General features: G+C 41.8%; 1 protein-coding gene across 6 annotated transcripts in view; it reads right to left on the reverse strand.

Moving 5' to 3' along the window:
* EIF4E3 (eukaryotic translation initiation factor 4E family member 3) overlaps nt 1–22,192 on the reverse strand; it is an 81,502-nt gene that overhangs the window by 45,829 nt on the left and 13,481 nt on the right. For 3 of the 6 annotated variants that reach the window (XR_005722225.1, XR_005722226.1, XM_040247252.1), the window contains exon 1: nt 3,115–3,291. The gene's annotated coding sequence lies outside the window, so the exon portion shown is untranslated. Of the gene's footprint in view, nt 1–3,114; nt 3,736–11,091; nt 11,294–22,192 lie in introns of those variants that run through there. The other 3 variants (XM_040247253.1, XM_040247256.1, XM_040247255.1) reach the window with 3 other exon arrangements.

Genomic DNA, 22,192 nt, shown 5'->3' on the forward strand with positions numbered 1-22,192 from the left:
GCGCCCCGCCCCGGCCCGGCCCTTCGCCCGCCCGGCCCGGGAGCCGCACCGCAGGACCGCCCGGGGCCGCCGAACAAAAGCACGGCCCACGCGAGGGGGAGGCGGATTCGTGCAGGCAGCGACTCCGCGTGCGGGGACCGACGGACGCGCGGGCCGGAGGGAGCGCGGGAGCGGCGGCGGGCACCGATTCCAGGCTACGGGGCGGGGGGAACAGCGGGTCAGTCGGTGGATTCTGCAGCCTGACGGGTGACGGGCGAGACGAATGTGTGGGCTACAGAAAGATGAAGGAAGGGAGGGATGGATGGTCCAGTGGACGGAGTCAGACCCATATGGCGAGAGGGGAGTAGGTGAGGGCAGGCAAACCAGCAGTCTGAAGGATGGTGGGAACGCTGGCAGATGCTTGGAGGAGGGGTGACGGGATGGAAGGGCAGATGGAAGCACAGTTGGGTGTGACAGACAGATGCCTGGGGACCACTGGCCAAATGAACAGAGGCTGGAGTGCGCAGGAGCTGAGAAAGAAAGAGTCAGAACCTGGACCACTAATCCGGCCGTAAAGTGGTCACAGGTCAGTGTGGCCCATTTCCTAACTCAGTGGATTTGAAGGGGTCACCGTGTGCCCAAGTGTGACCAACGGTAAACGAGGGTGCCCAGAGTCCGTCCAGGTTCTCCACACTTGCCCCAAAGCACCCACGAGGAATGGAGGAAGAAACGGGGCCTTTTTGAACATAGCCCTCAGCTTTCTGCACGGCTGAATACAGAGGAAGATTCCTGAACCCAAAGAAGGGTCCTGCAGGCACAGCCTCTTACCAGGTGTCTAGCAGTCTCTCTCAAAAGAAAAGGCAAGGCATGCGGCCATGTGAACACACGTCCTAACTGGCAGGGCCATGGACGCCCTCCTGGAGTTTGAATTTCTGGACAGTCCCTCTCTGGCCTTGACCAGCTGTGGATGTAGAGCTCCATCTCCTCAAAGATACTCCACCTGGCCTAGCCTACATCCTGCTCTTAGCTTGAGTGTCTCTGGATGCACCAGAACAGGAGCTGCAAAACCAGATGGGTTCAGGGGCTTCACAGACATTGCAAACACCTGGTATGAAACCTAGGGTAGGTGCCTTTCCTAAAAGGTATTTAAGTTCAGGTAAAATGACAACAATGAAAGAATGTTGCTTTGCTAGCCTCACTTTGAACACAAATTTTATACAAAGTATGATGCCAGAAGCAGCAACATATTTCAAGTCCTTCCAACTCTAACATACAAGGGCCTTTTAGGTTAGATGCACTTTTTTGTTGCTGTTGCTTACCTTCTTTTATTTTTTTTCAAGAAAAGGCACATATGGGATTGTTTAAGCTATTCTGTGCACTTTATAGTTACTAACTCATTTAATCCCCACAAAATCCAATGAGCAAGGTACTATTATTAGCACATTCAACAGATGAGAAATTGAGAAATTAAATTAACCCCAAGGTCATCCAGCTAAAAAGTGAGAGAGCCAGGATTTGAACATAGGTATTCTGACTCCAGAATCTAGCTCCTGACTGCCAGTATCTACTGCCTCTCTAACTAGAAAACTAACAGGTCCATATAATAAAAATAAGAGTGAATAGTAAGCCTCCCTCCCTCCCAAGGCTATCAATACTGTTACCCAGAGGAAGCCACTGTTTATAGTTTCCTTCCGGAAAAATGCAAGTATGCACGTAAAAGCATATATCTAGATATATATATTGTACACCTACCTACATCTTTTATAGAGAAATAGATGTATTTTATACCACTGCGGCATCTCCTGATCTTACTTAACATATTTGAAGATTTTCATATCAAAACATATAAATCTACTTTATTTTAAGCCCTGCAAAATAATCCATTCTAAAGAAGTAATATAATTCACTAACACTCAAGATTTATTTGGTTTGCAGTCATTTTCTTTGATATATAATGCTACCATAAGCATTTTTAGACTTAATGTCTTTCCTTATCTCCACCAGTTTATTTCAGAATAAGTTCGGAGAAGTAGAATTTTTGCCCGCATCTAAAATTTTGATAAACATTACTAAATTAATGTGCAAAATGGTTACATACATTTATATATAAATGATTTGTAAATACTGGAAGAGTCCAAACTTTTATATTTCCTTAGTGACGTCTTCAAATTTTATATAAAATTCTAAGGTATGGGTTGAAAGAGAGTTTTTGCTTACTGATGATTAGAACTAGTCAAACTGTCAAGTTTTAGGTTCTTCCTTATGTCCTGTAACAATACTCTCAGCAAGAAAGGGATATTTTAGAAGTTTCATCTGCAGTTTCTAAAAGAGAATATACACCACATGATAAATTACTTTCACAATTTAGAACTAGGAACAGTCTGGCAATTTGTCTTTATTATCAATCATGCACCTTCCTCTTTTTGCTTTGGCTTCCAGGATGCTCAAAATTACATCTGATGTTCAATCAAAACTTCAGTAGTAACCCATGAAAAAGCATCATTATGTTTATATTAATGTTTTCCTATTTTCAATGATCCAGTTGCACATGTGCATCTTATATTGTGAACCCCTCAAGTCTATTTTGGAAGTAGGTGATCTACAAAAAATACAGAATTTAAGTCACCTTGAAAGTGTAAGTGAAGTCGCTCAGTCGTGTCCAACTCTTTGCGACCCCGTGGACTGTAGCCCACCAAGCTCCTCTGTCCATGGGATTTTCCAGGCAAGAATACTGGAGTGGGTTGCCATTTCCTTCTCCAGGGGATCTTCCTGACCCAGGGATCGAACCCAGGTCACCTTAAGATTACTAAAGAAGTCTGGTGATGTGACCAAGGGGAGAAGCCAGGACAGGACAATGGACATTGCTTTCACTCTCCTCCTGTTGGAACTGTGTAAGATACTTAACTACTGCTAACCATTTCTCTTCAGAGAATGGTTAACCATTTCTGAACCATTTCTCTTCAGAATTATCCTCAGAAGATAATCAGTGAGGAAAATTCCCCTGATCCTTCCCACTTTGCAACTGGACCACAGGAATTCCAGTTTCAGGGTAGAAAGGGAACTTGGAGACTATCTACGTACACCCATCATTTTACAAATGAGGAAACTGAGGCCCAGAGAGGTGAGGGAACTTACCCGAGGCCACAGCTCTAGGAAATGACAGAGGCAGGACTAGAACGTGGGTAGCTTGAGGTCCAGGCCAACGTGCTCTCCCACTGCGTAGCACACCACTCAGATGGCTTGGGGTGGCAGGAGGAAGGAAGAGAAGGTGACCCCACAGCCCCTAGCAACGAAAACAACAAAAAGACTTGAGGCACTCATAAATAATTAAGCAATTAGCTGCAGCAGCTATTCCCCTCCCTTCCAGCATCCAGTCACCAAGGCAACTTGGGCAGGGTGCCTGCTGGTTGCCTAGTAACAGCGTGGTCTGCTCCCTTGACATGTTCCCCAGGCTTCAAAGGATTTGAGAGCCAGGAAGAGCCTTAGACAGGGACCACTATTCCAACACCTTCATTTCCCAAATAGGGCAGTGGCGGCCCAGAGACGCTGAGGAACCTGCCCAAGGTCACACAGCTACTCAGAGGCATAGCCAGGCTCTATTTCCAGTTGCTTTCCATTGTACTATGGCTGCCTCAGGGACACTGCAGATGAAGGAAAGGAGATCTCTCCACAGTTCCCAGAAGAATAAGAAAGTAAGATGGAGAGAGAAAGCAGGAAAGAGACAGAGACCTTGAGCTCTCATATGCAATTAACAAGAGCTGGTAATCCCATCAGCCCAACTTTCATCATCACCATGGCAACATGGGTGAGGTGGGTACTGGTTGCCTAGTAACAAGTGGTCCTCTCTCTTCCACTCAATCCAGCTCCCTGGGAGTCACAGGAACAGTAGAATGTTGGAGCTAGAAGGGAAGGCAGGGTTCCAAACTCAGTCTCCTCCTTTTACCAACATGAGAACTGAGGTTTGGGGCAAGATAACTCAGCCACCGAACTAGGTAGGGACAGGGACTCACTGTTGGTCAGCCAGCCTTTCCTGAATGCCATTTATTCTTGTCACAGCACTATGGAAAGGGGAGTTTCACTCAATAAAGACAAAACACGGCAGGGGGATAGCAAGTGGTCCCTGGGTGGTACTTCTACCACGTGTCTGGATGGTGGCAATGCTGCACACAAGGCCTGGCACACAAGGGGCACTCTGCATGGGCCTCTAAAGTAAGAACACCTGAATCAAATGCCAGCTTTCCCCAAACCTGGAAAGCTTCTTGTCCCTTGCCACCTCGGTCTCTACATCTGAGGAGTGGGCATACTGATGGTCCCTACCTCTCGAGCTGTCATTAGGATTAAACGAGAAAATGTATAGGTCAAGTCCCCGGTATTGAGTAAAGATGCAGCACATGTTAAGTATTCATTTATTCCAGTTTATCAGTAAATATTTGTTGCATGTCTGCCATACAAACACCACTGTTCTAGGCTCTTGAGATTTCTTAGTGAGCAATACAGACAAAAGAAATCCCTGTCTCAGGAAGCACACTTTCCAATGGAATGGATATATTATTATATCTATATATACACATGTATCTATTTAAATGTTTGCCGAATGGATGCAGAAACTTATTGGCAATGTACTATGTTTATGTTACTAAGCTCCTTCTCTTAAGACTGAGAAGTTTCCTGTTTACAGGGTGTGATGCTATAAATATGCAGGCCTGTCTTAGATGTGGAAACTCCCGTCTTCCCTTCTTATAGAAGCACGGAAGAAAAAAAGGAGGGCAGTGGCCACTAGATGGCAGACCTCAATCTCTGCAGATAAATGACCTGTAGAGGCTCAGACCCTGAAGGATGCTTCCAGTGAAGGCAAGGGCTGCAGTCGGTCCATCCCAGGGCTAAGCTGGAGGGGTGGGAGAAACCAGAAATGCCTCTGGGTGCAACACTGGAGTTCTTGGGGGAGGCTGTCGTGTGGTGTAAGAGAGACTGCTTTAATGAGAATGAATCCTGTGTTAACCAGGATCCTGCCTTGTGGAAGCTGTGTGACCCAGGGAGGTTTTATTCACCTTGCTGAGCTCCACATTCCAGAAAGAGGTAACAACAGAGCTCCCTCTGGTTGCTGCTTTGAGGCATACATGAGAAAACACATCTAAGGCACCTTGCAAGCTGCACATGGAAAAAGCATTGTTACTCATCTAGAATCGAAAAGATGTCTGAAGGTCTGGTTCAGGGTTGCAAGTGGAAGAGAGAGGGCCAAGGGGAAGAGCACTTATTAAAGCCTCTGCAGTGAGGAGACAGAGGTCCTCCCAGTCACTAAGCCTGGGAATTGTGGCACTGAGGCTGGCTTGTCTCACCATCCACCTCCCTATCCACTCATCAGCCCCAGAGTCCTTGTTTTGTTCTTCTCACCCTTGTATCAGTCTTCTCTCTTTATTCCCAGGGGTAGCACCTGCCCTGGGCAAGCCGAGCACACTAGCCTCTCTGCTTCCAGGGTCCTCCAACCCGTGGCGGGAAGACCCTGAGCAACTGTCCTGAAACATCCATCTGACCATGCCTAAATGCCCCATTGCCGGCTCTCAAGGGAAAGCTCAGAGCCTGGTGGCCACCAGGGCTCGGCAGCTCCAGGATCCTTCCTGCCTGTCCACGCTTGTGCTCTCCCTCTCCCCAGAGCTTCTCTGCAGCCTAGAGGCATCGGCACCTGCTGGTTTCTCTCCTGCACCTCCACTTCAGCCCCTCTGCCCCTCTCCCCCTCAGGTCTCCAGACAAAGCTCTTCCCCAGCCTCCCACGCTAGAGCAAGTCCTCCTCCCAGATCATTTCCTGCCAGCACGTGTCACAGCCGCACTGATCTACTGCTTCCCACACCATAATATCCGGTCCCAGATGGCCAGGCCCCTCGTCTTCACTGCTGTGCCCTACTGCCCAGCCCAGTGTCGGCCACGTGGACAATATGTCATCAACATCTGTTAAGTACATGAACTGGGTACACAGCAGCTAGTGACTGAAAACAACAGTCTATGAATTCATCTCCCAGTTTCTAGACATTCTGTCGTCAGTGCATCCTTTGCGTGGATGGCATGTTAGTCTTCCAAAATAGCACCATTTTCCTTTTACTTCTTTCCTCAGAAGCCTGAGCAAATGGCTAAATGGCTGTCTCTAACAAGCTGAGGTCAGAGATCTCCAGTGTAGCATTTGAAATCCTTTCCACCCAACCCACCTTTCCAAATGCATCTGCAACTATATTTCCAAATAGATATGGTTATGTAGTATATATGCCTATATTTACATATATGTGGAAACAGAGGAATATATATGAAGTGTTTGGAAATATACATAGTTGGACACACGCTCTTCCCCTTGGAGTGTTCTCCCTTCTCCATGACATGCGCTCCCACGCGCAGGCCTATCACCCCTCATAGTACGGCACGTGGAAGATTCAAGCCACTACATCAGCGATCTGTCTACGCCCCACCCAGTGAACACACTGTGTGCACTCACATCTTGGCACTTTTGCCTGACATCTTTCCTCTTCCCTGTCCTTCCAAACTGTCTAACCCTCTTTCAAGGGCCAGAGCAAGTTTCACTGCAGGGGATCAGCCACCGCACACACTCCAGAGGGGGGCAGGAGATCCAGAGTTGCAGAGGCACATCTGAGCAGGTGCCCAAACTCCTTTCCTCAGGAACCCTCTTGCCCTGACAGCAGGGAAACTGGGAAGTAACCATGTTTTTTTTTCCCTGGTTAGGAAAAAAGCCCCACCCACTTTAGAAACACCAGTTCTGGGACCACTCTGAGAATTCAGACTGAAGGACTTTTGTTGGGACCCCACAGTAGTTCCCTGATTGGAAGAACCATGATTCAAACAAGCAACTCCTACTGTTGGGCATTTAAATTGTAACCAAGGTTTGTCTTCGTTATGCGCCCTCCCCTCCCTACAATAAATATACTCTGCAAATCACTGGCTCCTTATCAAAGAGTAGTTATTAATGCTCCGCCAAGCCAATCAACCAACCAGAGAGGTGAGGATGGTCCAGATCAGAAACTGGACCTGAAGAGGAAGTTCAGTAGGCCTCCACTTGGTCTTTGAAAAGTATTTTTAATTGATTTTTAATTGGAGGAGAACTCCTTTACAGTGCAGTGTTGGCTTCTGCTGATTTTTGGAAGTTTTTAAAGGAGAGGAAAAGGTGAACAGTAGAGAGGCGATGTGAGCTGAGGGAGATACAAAAGTGTGTGTCTGAGCCCACCCTTCACTGCTGTGTGATTTGGGTCAAAGCAAGCTCTTTGCTTCTTCTTGTTGTTCATGTAAAAAATGACTCCCTGCCAGGACCTGCTTCACAGTGCTGTCTGGAGGTGAGGCCCTGCATGAGCATAAAATGCTCCACGAGTGCTGGCTGCTATTTCCTTATTCCTGGCGGGGACAGCCCCCCATCCTCTGTGCTGTGTGAACATGGGTATTCTCCTTGGCACTTCAGAGATTTAGAGAAGAGTGTAGAGGGCAAGTGACTGTCCTGGTCTGCCTGAGACTCTCAGGACTGTAACCCTGGAAGTCCTGAGAAAGCCCTCCTCAGTCCTGGGCGAATCTGTGAGGCTGGCTGTGCCACGAGCACGCCCATGGAGCATGTACTGTGGCACATGGCTTTCCACGTTCGTCATGGAGGCTTTCACGCCCCGTGGGCAGCTGACAACTGTGGGCAGAGTGGGAGTTCACTACTGGTCACTTCTTCACAGCTAACAAGGTAACTGCTTTATAGGTAAGATTTGGTTTTGAGCTTTCAGTTATGGCTCAGGTATCACTAGTGGAACATTTTGCAAGCCAGTATTCTGAGGAAGGGCGCTGTGCTTTCCAAAGCTTTATGTTTAAACATAAATAACTGCATTGTTTCATGGCTTAAGAAATTCTGATACAGAAAACATCAACTTCCTCAGCAAACTATTAGAAGATGATGAGCCATGTTATAAAATGACCACCTGGTAACTTCCTGGGTAGTCCAGTGGCTAAGACTCCACACTCTCATTGCAGGGGGCCTAGGTTCAAGCCCTGGTCAGGAAAGTAGATCCCACATGCCACAACCAAAGATCTGGCATGCTGGAACTAAAAAGATCCTATGTAGCCCAACTAAGACCTAGTGCAGCCAAATACATAAAATAAATAAATATATATATATTTAAAAACAACAACCTCCCCCCACAAATGATCACTGATACCCTCACTTTCTATATTAACCTAAGTTCCTTGAGGGTGGAAAGTCCACCTCTGTGGTCTTCACAAAAGATGGCTAAAGTAGCAGGTCCTTAATAAATAGTGGGATGATGAATCACTGTATGATTAAAACTTCCACGAAATATTTTATGCCATTTACTACTTAAGAGCTGAGCAGTCTAAAATTTGAAAAGCTATTATCAACTAATAGGTGATTAGAAAAGGAAAATAAAGCAATTTCTGAAATGAAATTACATTATTTGTTTTCCTTTAAAAAAAAACGTGTAATTGCATCAATTTTTTAGAACAATAACTACCATGCAAAGTGCTACATTAGGAATCATGAAGATGCTTTTGAACAATATTTTAGCCTAATGACATCTTGCAGTTACTTAATCTCTTACCATGAGCAGGAATTCCACGCTCCCAAAACAGAAAGATATTGTCAATTTTTTTACTTCTTTCTTATTGATTTTCATTTCGTACATATTATGTACCTAATACTAATTTGTATGTTGTGGTACTTCTTTAAAAATTTCTTTACTTTTTATGATAAGATGGTGTCTTTTCCTGGGAAGTGAAGGATATGCACATATTATTTACACAAAGTCTGTTACAAAATTTGGCCCCTAGTGGAGTCACAATCAACATGGTACCCCAGAGATCACCTTATATTATGTCTTGTGTCATAAATGTTCACTATCATTGACAATGATCTTGGAGATAATTAAGAATAATTTTTCTCCTTTTAAAAACTTCCAGAACCCTCAGAAATAAACTCTGGGTTATTTTAACTTTGAGTTGATTCTCTATCATTCTTAAAATGCCCAAGAGTCATCTTTTATACTGCATGAAACATAATCTTGTCAACAAAATACAGTAGCATTTTTTTTCATATTTTGCAAAAGCAGAGTTAATGATGCAAATAATTTCCTATCTTTCTTCTGAAGGAAAACCATTAATAAGACCATACTCCTTGCAAGAATCAAAATTTAGTAGTAAGAGGGCACAAATCACCCATAAAGGCAAGACATACATTAGCAGTGAGGAAACAAGCCTAATGATTATTATGTCCAGATGGAAATGAATAAATGAATCATTCTCTATCAAATCAAATAGCATCTTAATAAGTTGTTACATCATCTCTGTTGATTTAATTTAGCTGAAAGATATGAGAAAATAATTATGATTTGCAAAAATATCTTCATTTCCAATGCTTATTAGCATTTGGCCTGTGAATCCCCTCCTTTTATTTTGAAGGTGATGTGATTCCAAAATGCCTTTTAGGTTTCTTTCACTCAAAAGCAGCCCATGTTCAAAAGAAAAACAGCCCCAAACTGGAATGAAATTATTGGAATTAAAAAAAAAAAAAGGAACTCCAGTGTTTGGTCAAATCTTTTATCAAAGAAAGGATCCAAACACTTCTTTTGCCAGGCAAGCTGGTAAGTACAGGTTGTCATGGAAACAGGATGTATTCAAATTATACTAGGAATGACGTTCTTCATCTAACTAGGTGTTCATCTCCTCTAAATGGGGAGAAATTGTTGTAGCTGAAATCCATTATATTTCTTTCAATTCTGCATTAAAAATAATCATTTCCTTTATTTTATACAGAAGTACACAGACACAGAGCCTGACTCTCATAAAAGGGAGAATTAAAATTACTTGCAAAAGAACTGGTGCGTAAATAAAAGGCATAAAATGAAAATGAATCCTATGATATAAATTGATTGACACACAGTGAAGGGGTAAAGAATGGAAATCAGACAATACAAAACCACCTTCACTTACAATGGGATATATTTTCCTCCTGTAGCATTAGTGACTGTTTTTCACCAAATGATGTAGGCCAGGTCTGGAAGATGGGGTGGTTTGTGGTGGTCCCTAGTGGAGTCACAATCAACATGGTACTCCAGAGATCACCTTACATGTATGTCTTGTGTCATAAATGTTCACTGTTGTGACTGCTGATGACAGCACAAGCCCTTGTTAACTCACACACATCTAAGAAAGACACAGAGGAAATGCGAGGCTGTGAGGAGCAGGCATTTCCCACCACCTATAAGGCAATCATCAAGAAACACATGGTATAAGCTAATTTTCTAGGGAAAGATTTACAGCACGGACGGCCCCTGAAGTCACAGTATATCTAAGAGGTAGCCAGAAATTCTTTTTGAATCAAGGTAATTCTACAGAACATCTTTTAATTTTTTTTTCAGGTGAATATAATATTTTTCCACTATCTCCTTCCAAGAAGGGAGAAAAAAGGTTTTTCACGTCTTTCAGCCTAGAAGGCACCCCACTCCAGTACTCTTGCCTGGAGAATCCCAGGGACGGGGGAGCCTGGCGGGCTGCCATCTATGGGGTCGCACAGAGTCGGACATGACTGAAGCGACTTAGCAGCAGCAGCAGCCTAGAAGGATGAGTTCTCAATAAAGCCTTTGTTCAGGCACTTAAGACAATGATCATTCAAATTAAAATGCCAATGGTTCCAAAACATAAAAAGAACTCTTAAAACTCAACAATAAGAAAAGGATGACTCAATTTAAAAGTGGACAAAGACCCGAACAGACATCTCACCAAGGAAAACATAGAGTTGGCAAATAAGCATATGTAAAGATTCTCAACACGTCATGCCATTAAGGAACTGCAAATTAAAACAAGATACCCGTGCACACTGATTAGAAGAGCCAAAATCCAAAACCACTAACAATACCAAATGCTGATGAAGATGTGGAGCAACAGGAACTCTCGTTCATTGCTGATGGAATGCAAGTGGTACAGCCATTTGAGAAGACAGTAGCGATTTCTCACAAAACTAAACATACTCTTGCCATTCGATCCAGCAAATCTACTACTTGTTATCTAACCAAATTAGCTGAAAACATGTTCACACAGAAATCTGCACATAAATGTAAATAGCAATTTACTCACAACTGCCAAAACTTGGAAGCACCAAAGATGTCCTTAAATGGTTGACTGGTTTAGTCGCTAAGTTGTGTCCAGCTTTTGCAACCCCATGGACTGTAGCTTGCCAGGCTCCTCTGTCCAGGGATTCTCCACGCAAGAATACTGGAGTGAGTTGCCATTCCCTTCTCCAAAAATAAACTGTAGTATATAATATTAACTGGAATATTATTCCGGGACAAAAAGAAATGAAATATCAAGCCATGAAAGGATATGAAGAAGCTTAAGTGTATACAACTAAGTGAAAGAAGTCGATCTGAAAAGGCAACATACCATATAATTCCAACTATATAACAGTTTGGAAAAGGCAAAACTATGGAGATAGTAAAAGGATCAGTATTTGCCAGCAGCAGCAGCAGGAAGTGACCAATGAGCAAAGAAATGAGGATTTTTAGGGCAGTGAAGCTATTCTGTATAATACGATAATGACGCATATGTCATTATATATTTGTCAAAGCCCACAGAATGTACAACAAGACTGAACCCTAATGTAAACCATGGGCTTTGGATGATAACGATGTGTCAGTGTAGGTTCACTGATTGTTTAACAAATGTACCAATGTGGTGGGGGATTTTGATAGTGGGGGAGACAGTGCATAAACAGAGGTAATAGGAAGGGAAGCCTGTGTATCCTGCTCAGTTTTATTGTGAACCAAAAGCTGCAAAAAAAAAAAAAAATTACAGACTAGTTTAAAAAAATACCAACAGCAACAATAGCTATCATTTCATGACTGCTTAACTATGTTCCACATTTACTTATCTCAGTTCTTCCACATATCAACTCTATGAGCTAGATATGACTATCATCCCTATTTTATATACTGGAGAATCAAAATGGTTAAATAACATTTCCACAATTATACAGCAAGAGGTACCAAGTTGACACCCAGGTCAGCGTGGTTCCAAACCTGTGCTGCTAACATCTGCAAACTCTACTCTTAAGGACATGTTTCGCCTCCCTGAAAACACCTCTGTGTCATATGAAAAATGAGTCTGGCATTTGACTTAGGAAAGGATTAGAATTATGCTCCAAACTGCTAAAAACAGAACACTGTGGGAAAAGTGTACAAAGAATATATACGCTTATTAAATAAACAACATTGAACTAGTAAAACAGCAAGAGTTTCAACTACAAATTAATAGCCATTTAGCATTTGCCATAAGACTGGCTGAACCATCTCCCTGTAGAGAGGGACTGTTTAAGAGATATAAACTAATAGATCCGAGAACTCCAAACACCCAAAACATGAAGAAAATTACATGAAAGCAGAGAATAAGCAAATTGCTCAATACAAGAAAAGAGAAACAAAAGTAAGAATTAGAGAAGACATTTCATGGGAAATAATACAAGAAAAAAGATAGTGAAGTAATCTCTATAAAGTGCTGAAATTTTAAAAAAATGTCAACCTAGAATTCTATATCTAGTGACACATCTTTGGACTGGAAGAAACACAAGCTGGAATCAAGATTGCTGGGAAAAACATCAATATCCTCAGATATGCAGATGACACCACCCTTATGGCAGAAAGTGAAGAGGAACTAAAAAACCTCTTGATGAAAGTGAAAGTGGAGAGTGAAAAAGTTGGCCTAAAGCTCAACATTCAGAAAACGAAGATCATGGCATCCAGTCCCATTACTTCATGGGAAATAGATGGGGAAACAGTGGAAACAGTGTCAGACTTTATTTCTGGGGGCTCCAAAATCACTGCAGATGGTGACTGCAGCCATGAAATTAAAAGACGCTTACTCCTTGGAAGAAAAGTTATGACCAACCTAGATAGTATATTCAAAAACAGAGACATTACTTTGCCGACTAAGGTCCGTCTAGTCAAGGCTATGGTTTTTCCTGTGGTCATGTATGAATGTGAGAATTGGACTGTGAAGAAAGCTGAGTGCCGAAGAATTGATGCTTTTGAACTGTGGTGTTGGAGAAGACTCTTGAGAGTCCCTTGGACTGCAAGGAGATCCAACCAGTCCATTCTAAAGGAGATCAGCCCTGGGATTTCTTTGGAAGGAATGATGCTAAAGCTGAAGCTCCAGTACTTTGGCCACCTCATGGGAAGAGTTGACTCATTGGAAAAGACTCTGATGCTGGGAGGGATTGGGGTCAGGAGGAGAAGGGGACGACAGAGGATGAGATGGCTGGATGGCATCACTGACTCGATGGACGTGAGTCTGAGTGAACTCCGGGAGTTGGTGATGGACAGGGAGGCCTGGTGTGCTGCGATTGATGGGGTCGCAAAGAGTCGGACACGACTGAGCGAATGAACTGAACTGAACTGACACATCTTTTCAGAGACAATGGAGAAGAAATGTGCTTCTAGAAAGATGGAGTAGAAATGCTTTTCTCAAGTTTTCTAAGTGCACTGAAAAATCCTGAACATTATATATGAAATAAACAGAAGGTGTAAAGATAGGGACCCAAGGAATAACACAATGGTGAGGTCCCTGGAATTTTTTTTTTTTTTTGCCATATATACTTCCCAGATTTAGTGTTGGAAAAGCTGGCAAACTGGAAATGACAATGGGTACAGAAAAGGAAAGTCCCAACCAAAGCCCCTCTCCCTAGCTAAAGGAAATGAAAAAGAGTAGCAGAGCAAGATAAAAACTTTTATACAATTACTATTCTACATTTGTTCCCAGGTGGCTCAGTGGTAAAGAATCCGCCTGCCAATGCAAGAGACACAGGTTCTACCCCTGGGCTGGGAAGACGTCCTGGAGGAGGAAATGGCAATCCACTCCAGTATTCCTGCTGGGATAATCGAATGGACAGAGGAGCTTGGCGGGCTACAGTCCACGGGGTAACAAAGAGTCAGACACGACTGAGCACGCACACTCTACCCCAGCCAACAATCACAGGAAAGACTGTCACCCCTCCTCTACTCAAGCTGGAAAGGCCAAGAGGGGAGCTGAAGCTTCTACCTTCACCATGCAGAATAAATGAGTAAACAATGACAAAAGCAAAAAAACCCCCATGATCCTACAAAATAGCCTATCTACAAAAACACTCACTTCAAATACAGCAATGATTAAAAGGAAAAGGATGGGAAAAGATATGCCATGTAAATATTAACCTAAAAACATAAGAGCACCTCTATTAATATCAGAAAAATAGACTTCAGAGCAAAGTTTACTAGAGACAAAGGACAGTACATAATGAAGAAAGGAGCAACCCACCAGGAAGGCATAATGACTCCAAACAGGTGTGCACCAAACAAAAGAGTCTCAAAACATACAAAGCAAATCCTGAAATAGCAGAAAGGAGGAAGCTGATCCACAATTCCACCTGAAGTGAATCAACGCTCCACTCTCAGCAACTGACAAAAACTATGAGACAGAAAATTAGCAAAGGTAAAGAAGAAATGAACAACAAAATCAATCAATAACATCTAACTAAAATATACTGCACTTTAGCAGAATATACATATTTTTCAAATGCTCTAGAATGTTCACCAGTACAGATTATATTCTGAACATAAAACAAACTTTAACAAATTTTAAAAAAAGCAACAGGAAAATTCCTAAACACTTGAAAAGTAAACAGTACACATACAATAATCCACAGGCTAAGAGGGGTCTCAACAACACCTAGTTGTGGACGTGACTGGTGATGAAAGTAAAGTCTGATGCTGTAAACAGCAATACTGCATAGGAACCTGGAATGTTAGGTTCATGAATCAAAGCAAATTGGAAGTGGTCAAACAGGAGATGGCAAGAGTGAATGTCTGTTGGGGGCCAGCGTGAGGAACTCCGCCCATGGCAAAGGTCATGAGGAAGGAGGCTTGGCATACGCAAAGGCGTGATCAAGCCTCAGGAAACCCTGTTCCCTAGCATCTACCCCAAAACTAGAGTCTGTCTTATGCTCTCACCTATGCCTCTGACTTTACGGGGGGCTCTCCCCCATAACCGTTTCTCTCGGAGAAGGAGTAAACTTGCAGCTCCAAGGCAATAAAAATTCCTGGGCGTGACAAGAGTGTTTCAGCTTGCGGACTCCTCTGAAGGTTATCTAGCCCACCTGTATAGGTTCGTCTGGCCACATGTGATTGTTTACAGCCTCCCAATCTGAGAGGCACGAGATGTTTTAGACTTACTAAAGGCAAATTCTTTTGGGGAGTTAGAAATTATTAGTATAGTGGGTTGGTTAAGAATTATATTGGTGAAGGGTTTTTCATTTGTTGGGCTGATGTTTGCTGCTAAATCTCCATATTCCCTGCCCTTATAATGAATATAACTAACATATAGGAGAAATAAATATTAACCTTTAAGCATATAGGAGAGATAGGTATTAACATTTAAGATTAATCCTGTTAACCTTGGGTTAAATAAATTCCTTTCTTGATTGTAACTCACTACACCCTCACCCTATAGGAATGCAACTTTATCTGGTGCCTGGTTTAAGAAAAAACACCCTTGGAAGAAATAAGGTTTTTGGTTATCAGAAAGAAAGGACCACAGAATATCAGCAGGTCTCACTCATGGCCAGAAGATGATGTAATATCCCTAAGACCCCCGCGTGACTCTGTATTCATCCCTATGTGTAACAAAAGGTATATAAGCAAACCCCAAAATAAAGAAATTGGATCAGTTTCCGGACAGACCGATTCCACCATGTCGCTTCTTTCTTGCTCCCATTTCTCTGGCTGAAATCAGCCTCTTTTCTCCGCTAATTCTCCTACTACACTATCCGTTTCTAATCTCTCTATATCTGTAATTAAATATGTATTTTTCCAAAGACGCCGACGCCGTCCCCACCTTCGAATTCCCTGGATCCACCGGGGCTGGACCCTGGCAAATGTCGACATTCTAGGAATCAGCGAACTAAAAAGGAATGGGTGAATTTAACTCAGATGACCACTATATCAACTACTGTGGGCAAGAATCCCTTAAAAGAAATAGAGTAGCCATCACAGTCAACAAAAGAGTCTGAAATGCAGTACTTGGATGCAATCTCAAAAACGATAGAATGATCTCTGTTCATCTCCAAAGCAAACCATTCAATATCGCAGTAATCCAAGTCTATGCCCCAACCAGTAACGCTGAAGAAGCTGAAGTTGAACGGTTCTCTGAAGACATACAAGACCTTCTAGAACTAACATCCAAAAAAGATGTCCCTTTTTTTAATAGGGGACTGGAATGAAACATAGAAGTCAAGAAATATCTGGATTAATGGGCAACTTTCGCCTTGGAGTACAGAATGAAGGAGGGCAAAGGCTAATAGAGTTTTGCCAAGAGAAAGCACTGGTCATAGCAAACACCCTCTCAACAACACATGAAGACTCTATAAATGGACATCATCAGATGGTCAACACACAAATCAGACTGACTATATTCTTGGCAGCCAAAGAGGGAGAAGCTCTATACGGTCAGCAAAAACAAGACCGGGAGCTGACTGTGGCTCAGATCATGAACTCCTCACTGCAAAATTCAGACTTAAATTGAAGAAAGTATGGAAAACCACTAGACCACTCAGGTATGACATAAATCAAATCCTTTATGATTATACAGTGGAAGTGACAAACAGGTTCAAGGGATTAGATCTGATAAACAGAGAGCCTGAAGAACTATGGACAGAGGTTCATCACACTGTACAGGATAGTGATCAAGACCATCACCAAGAAAAAATGCAAAAAGGCAAAATGGTTGTCTGAGGAGGTCTTACAAATAGCTGAGAAAAGAAGAGAAGCTAAAGGCAAAGAAGAAAAGGAAAGATATACCCATTTGAATGCAGGGTTTCAAAGAACAGCAAGGAGAGATAAGAAAGCCTTCTTCAGTGATCAATGCAAAGAAACAGAGGAAAACAACAGAATGGGTAAGACTAGAGATCTCTTCAAGAAAATTAGAGACACGAAGGGAAGACTTCATGCAAAGATGGGCACATTTAAGGACAGAAATGATATGGATCGAACAGAAGTAGAAGATATTAAGAAGAGGTGGCAAGAATACACAGAAGAACTATACAAAAAAGATCTTCACAATCCAGATAATCACAATGGTGTGATCACTTACCTAGAGCCAGACATCCTGGAATCTGAAGTCAAGTGGGCCTTAGGAAGAAGCATCACTACAAACAAAGCTAGCGGAGGCGACGGAATTCCAGTTGAGCTATTTCAAATCCTAAAAGGTGATGTTGTGAAAGTGCTGCACTCAATATGCCAGCAAATTTTGAAAACTCAACAGTGGGCACAGGACTGGAAAAGGTCAGTTTTCATTCCAGTCCCAAAGAAAGGCAATGCCAAAGAATGCTCAAACTACCACACAATTGTACTCATCTCACATGCTAGCAAAGTAATGCTCAAAATTCTCCAAGCCAGGCTTCAACAGTACATGAACCATGAACTTCCAGATGTTCAAGCTGGATTTAGAAAAGGCAGAGGAACCAGAGATCAAATTGCCAACATCCGCTGGATCATCAAAAAAGCAAGAGAGTTCCAGAAAAACATCTACTTCTTCTTTCTTGACTATGCCAAAGCCTTTGACTGTGTGGATCACAACAAACGGTGGAAAATTCTGAAAGAGATGGGAATATCAGACCACCTGACTTGCCTCCTGAGAAATCTATATGCAGGTCAAGAAGCAACAGTTAGACTGGACATGGAACAACAGACTGGTTCCAAATAGGAAAAGGAGTATGTCAGCGTTGTATATTGTCACCCTGCTTATTTAACTTATATGCAGAGTACATCATGAGAAACGCTGGGCTGGAGGAAGCACAAGCTGGAATCAAGATTGCCGGGAGAAATATCAATAACCTCAGATATGCAGATGCCACCACACTTATGGCAGACAGCGAAGAAGAATTAAAGAAGTTCTTGATGAAAGTGAAAGAAGAAAGTGAAAAAGTTGGTTTAAAACTCAACAGTCAGAAAATGAAGATTATGGCATCTGGTCCCATCACTTCATGGCAAATAGATGGGGAAACAATGGAAACAGTGACAGACTTCATTTTGGGGGGCTCCAAAATCACTGCAGATGGTGACTGCAGCCATGAAATTAAAAGACGCTTACTCCTTCGAAGAAAAGTTATGACCAAGTTAGATAGCATATTCAAATCCAGAGACATTACTTTGCCAACAAAGGTCTGTCTAGTCAAAGATAACGGTTTTTCCAGTAGTCATGTATGGATGTGAGAGTTGGACTATAAAGGAAGCTGAGTACTGAAGAATTGATGCTTTTGAACTGTGGTGTTGGAGAAGACTCAAGAGTCCCTTGGGCTGCAAGGAGATCCAACCAGTCCATCCTAAAGGAGATCAGTCCTGAATATTCACTGGAAACACTGATGCTGAAGCTGAGATTCCAATACTTTGGCCACTAGATGCGAAAAAGTGACTCAATGGAAAAGACCCCGATGCTGGAAAAGATTGAAGGTGGGAGGAGAAGGGGACGACAGAGGATGAGATGGTTGGATGGCATCACCGACTCAATGGACATGAGTTTGAGTGAACTCCAGGAGTTGGTGATGGTCACGGAAGCGTGGAATGCTGCAGTCCATGGGGTCACAAAGAAAAGGACATAACTGAGTGACTGAACTGAACTGAAGAGGGGTCTCAAAGAAAAATTTAAATATACATAAAAATGAATGAAAAGAAAAAACACAACTCTTTAAAATATACCAGATGCAGCTCATGTACTGCTGAGAAGGAAATTTATAGTACTAAATGCTTACATTAGAACAGGAGAAAGGTCTCAAATAAATAATATAAACTTCTACATTAATAAACTAGAAAGAGTAAAGTACTCAAAGCAATAAGAAGGAAGTGAAAAAAGAGAAGCTAAAAGCAGATATCAATAAAATTAAAACTAGAAAAAAAAGAAAAATACGTAAAAAACAGGAGAAAGAGACACTTTCCACATGAAAAAGCTGAAAGTATTCATCACCATCAGACTCATGCTACAGGAAATGTCACATGAAGTCCTTCAAGAAGAAGGAAAATTATATCAGAAGGAAATTTAGATATACAGAAAGGGGTGAAGAGAACTGGAAATGGCAATCTCATGAATAAATATATGAATATATTATATTATATTTAAATGATATGTTTAAATAAAAACAATGTAGTGTGGGATTAATAACATAAATAAAAATGTGACAAGAATAGCACAATAGAGAGGAAGAAATGAAAGGGTACTACTTCAAATTTTTATACTGTATATGAAGAGGCATGATGTCACTTGTAAGTTAGAGATTATGCCTGCTGTACTCCTTAAATGGGCTTCCCAAGTGGCACTAGTGCCAAAGAACCCGACTGCTGATGCAGGAGACACAGGAGACGCGGGTTTGATCCCTGGGTAGGGAAGATCCCCTGGAGAAGGAAATGGCAACCATGCCAATATTCTTGCCTGGGAAACCTCATGGAGAGGAGTCTGGCGGGGCTACAGGCCATGGGGTTGCAAAGAGCTGGATAAACGTGAGTGCGCGTTCACACACACACACACCCTGCTTAAACAAACCACTGAAATAAAGCAAAAATTTATAGCAAATAATGTAACTAAAGAGATAAGAAATCATAAGGAACATTCAATTAATCCAAAATAAGCTTAAAGATAGGGAAAGGAGAAAAAAGAGCAGGTAGGACAAGTGGAAAACAAAACAAATAGCATGATGATAGACTTCAGTTCAGTTCAGTCACTCAGTCGTGTCCGACTCTTTGCAACCCCATCAATCGCAGCACGCCAGGCCTCCTGGTCCATCACCAACTCCCGGAGTTCACTCAGACTCATGCCCATCGAGTCCGTGATGCCATCCAGCCATCTCATCCTCTGTCATCCCCTTCTCCTCCTGCCCCCAATCCCTTCCAGCATCAGAGTCTTTTCCAATGAGTCAACTCTTCTCATGAGGTGGCCAAAGTACTGGAGTTTCAGCTTTAGCATCATTCCTACCAAAGAAACCCCAGGACTGATCTCCTTCAGAATGGACTGGTTGGATCTCCTTGCAGTCCAAGGGACTCTTAAGAGTCTTCTCCAACACCACACTTCAAAAGCATCAATTCTTTGGCGCTCAGCTTTCTTCACAGTCCAACTCTCACATCCATACATGACCACAGGAAAAACCATAGCCTTGACTAGAAGCACCTTAGTCGGCAGTGATGTCTCTGCTTTTGAATATGCTATCTAGGTTGGTCATAACTTTCCTTCCAAGGAGTAAGCATCTTTTAATTTCATGGCTGCCTGCAGTCACCATCTGCAGTGATTTTGGAGCCCAAAAAAATAAAGTCTGACACTGTTTCCACTGTTTCCCTATCTATTTCCTGTGAAGTGATGGGACCGGATGCCATGATCTTCATTTTCTGAATGTTGAGCTTTAAGCCAACTTTTTCACTCTCCACTTTCACTTTCATCAAGAGGCTTTTTAGTTCCTCTTTGCTTTCTGCCATAAGGGTGGTGTCATCTGCATATCTGAGGTTATTGATATTTCTCCCGGCAACCTTGATTCCAGCTTGTGTTTCTTCCAGTCCAGCGTTTCTCATGATGTACTCTGCATAGAAGTTAAATAAGCAGGGTGACAATATATAGCCTTGACGTCCTCCTTTTCCTATTTGGAACCAGTCTGTTGTTCCATGTCCAGTTCTAACTGTTGCTTCCTGACCTGCAAACAGATTTCTCAAGAGGCAGGTGATAGACTTAAATCTTATTATATTAATATTCATATTAAATGTGGACAGTATAAATACCCTCATTGAAAGTAGGGACTGTCAGATTAGAAAAAAAAGACCCAACAAAAATGCTGCCAAAAAGAAATGTGCTTTAAATATAGAGACAGAAGCAGTTTGTTAAAAGTAAAAGGATGGAAACTCTATTTTTCTTTCTGCAGGTAATAGACAAAATCTTTCAGTTTAACAAATATTTACTGAACATCTCCTACGAACCAGGAATATTTTAAAAATCTGTTAAGAGAACAAAACAATTTTAAGAATTCATTCAAAACCACACACCTCTGTACATAGCCAAACACATGCACAAGCAGAAACCTTGAAATTCCAGGCATAAACTGTAAGCAAAATTAGACATTACATTGTTCCTTAGCTTGATTTTATGAGCATATCCTATCAAAAAATCATTTTTTAAATTAAAAGATAAGAGTAGATAAAAGATATATTGTACTACTTCTAATAATAAGAAAACTGTAGTGGCCATATCATTACCACACTAAATTTCAGAGTATTACTAGGGATGACAAAGGTCAAATAATAATATGAAGGAGTTACTGCATCAAGAGGACACAGTAATTCTAAACACGTTGCTCCTGGTAATAACAGAACTCCGAAATACATGAAGAAAAAACTGTTAAATGTGCAAAGAGAAATATACAAATCCATAATTATAGTCTGAGATTTCAACACCTTGCCCTCAATAATTGATAGAACAAGCAGACAGAAAATCAGTAAGAGTATAAAATATTTCAACAACATTATCGACTGACTTGACCTGACTGACATTTATAGAACATTCTATTTAACAACCACATAATACACATTCTTTTCAAGCATACATGGAGCATGTAAGCAAGACAGACCATATTCTGGGTCATAAAACAATTTGCAATACATTTAATAGAACTCAAGTCATATGAGCATGTTCACTGATACAATGGAATTACATTAAAAATTAATAACAGTAATACACCTGGGAATCTCCAAATAAACATACAAGCTAAATAACACACTTCTATATAAACCATGCTTCAAAAGAGAAATTAGAAAGTATTTTGAAATGAATAAACATGAAAACACACATCAAATTTGTGGGAGGCTGCTGAAGTAGTACTGAGGGGAACTTTATAATAAGGATGCTTGAACAGTGGTCTCAAATCAGTGAATTCAGCTTCATTTTAAGAAACTGCGAAGAGAAAATTGGACTCAAATTAAGTAAAAGAAAGGAAATTTTAATAAAGATCAGAGCAAAAACCAATGAAGTAGAAAAGAGAAAAACTACAGAAAAAATTAATGAAACAAAAATATACTTCTTAACCTGTAGCCAGATTTTTCAGGAAAAAATTGAGAAGAAACAAGTTATCAAAATCAGGATGACATAGACAATATCAAGACAGACTCTATAGACAGCAATGGATTTC

Source organism: Oryx dammah, unplaced genomic scaffold, assembly GCF_014754425.2.
Source record: "Oryx dammah isolate SB20612 unplaced genomic scaffold, SCBI_Odam_1.1 HiC_scaffold_9, whole genome shotgun sequence".
Lineage (NCBI taxonomy): Eukaryota > Metazoa > Chordata > Mammalia > Artiodactyla > Bovidae > Oryx > Oryx dammah.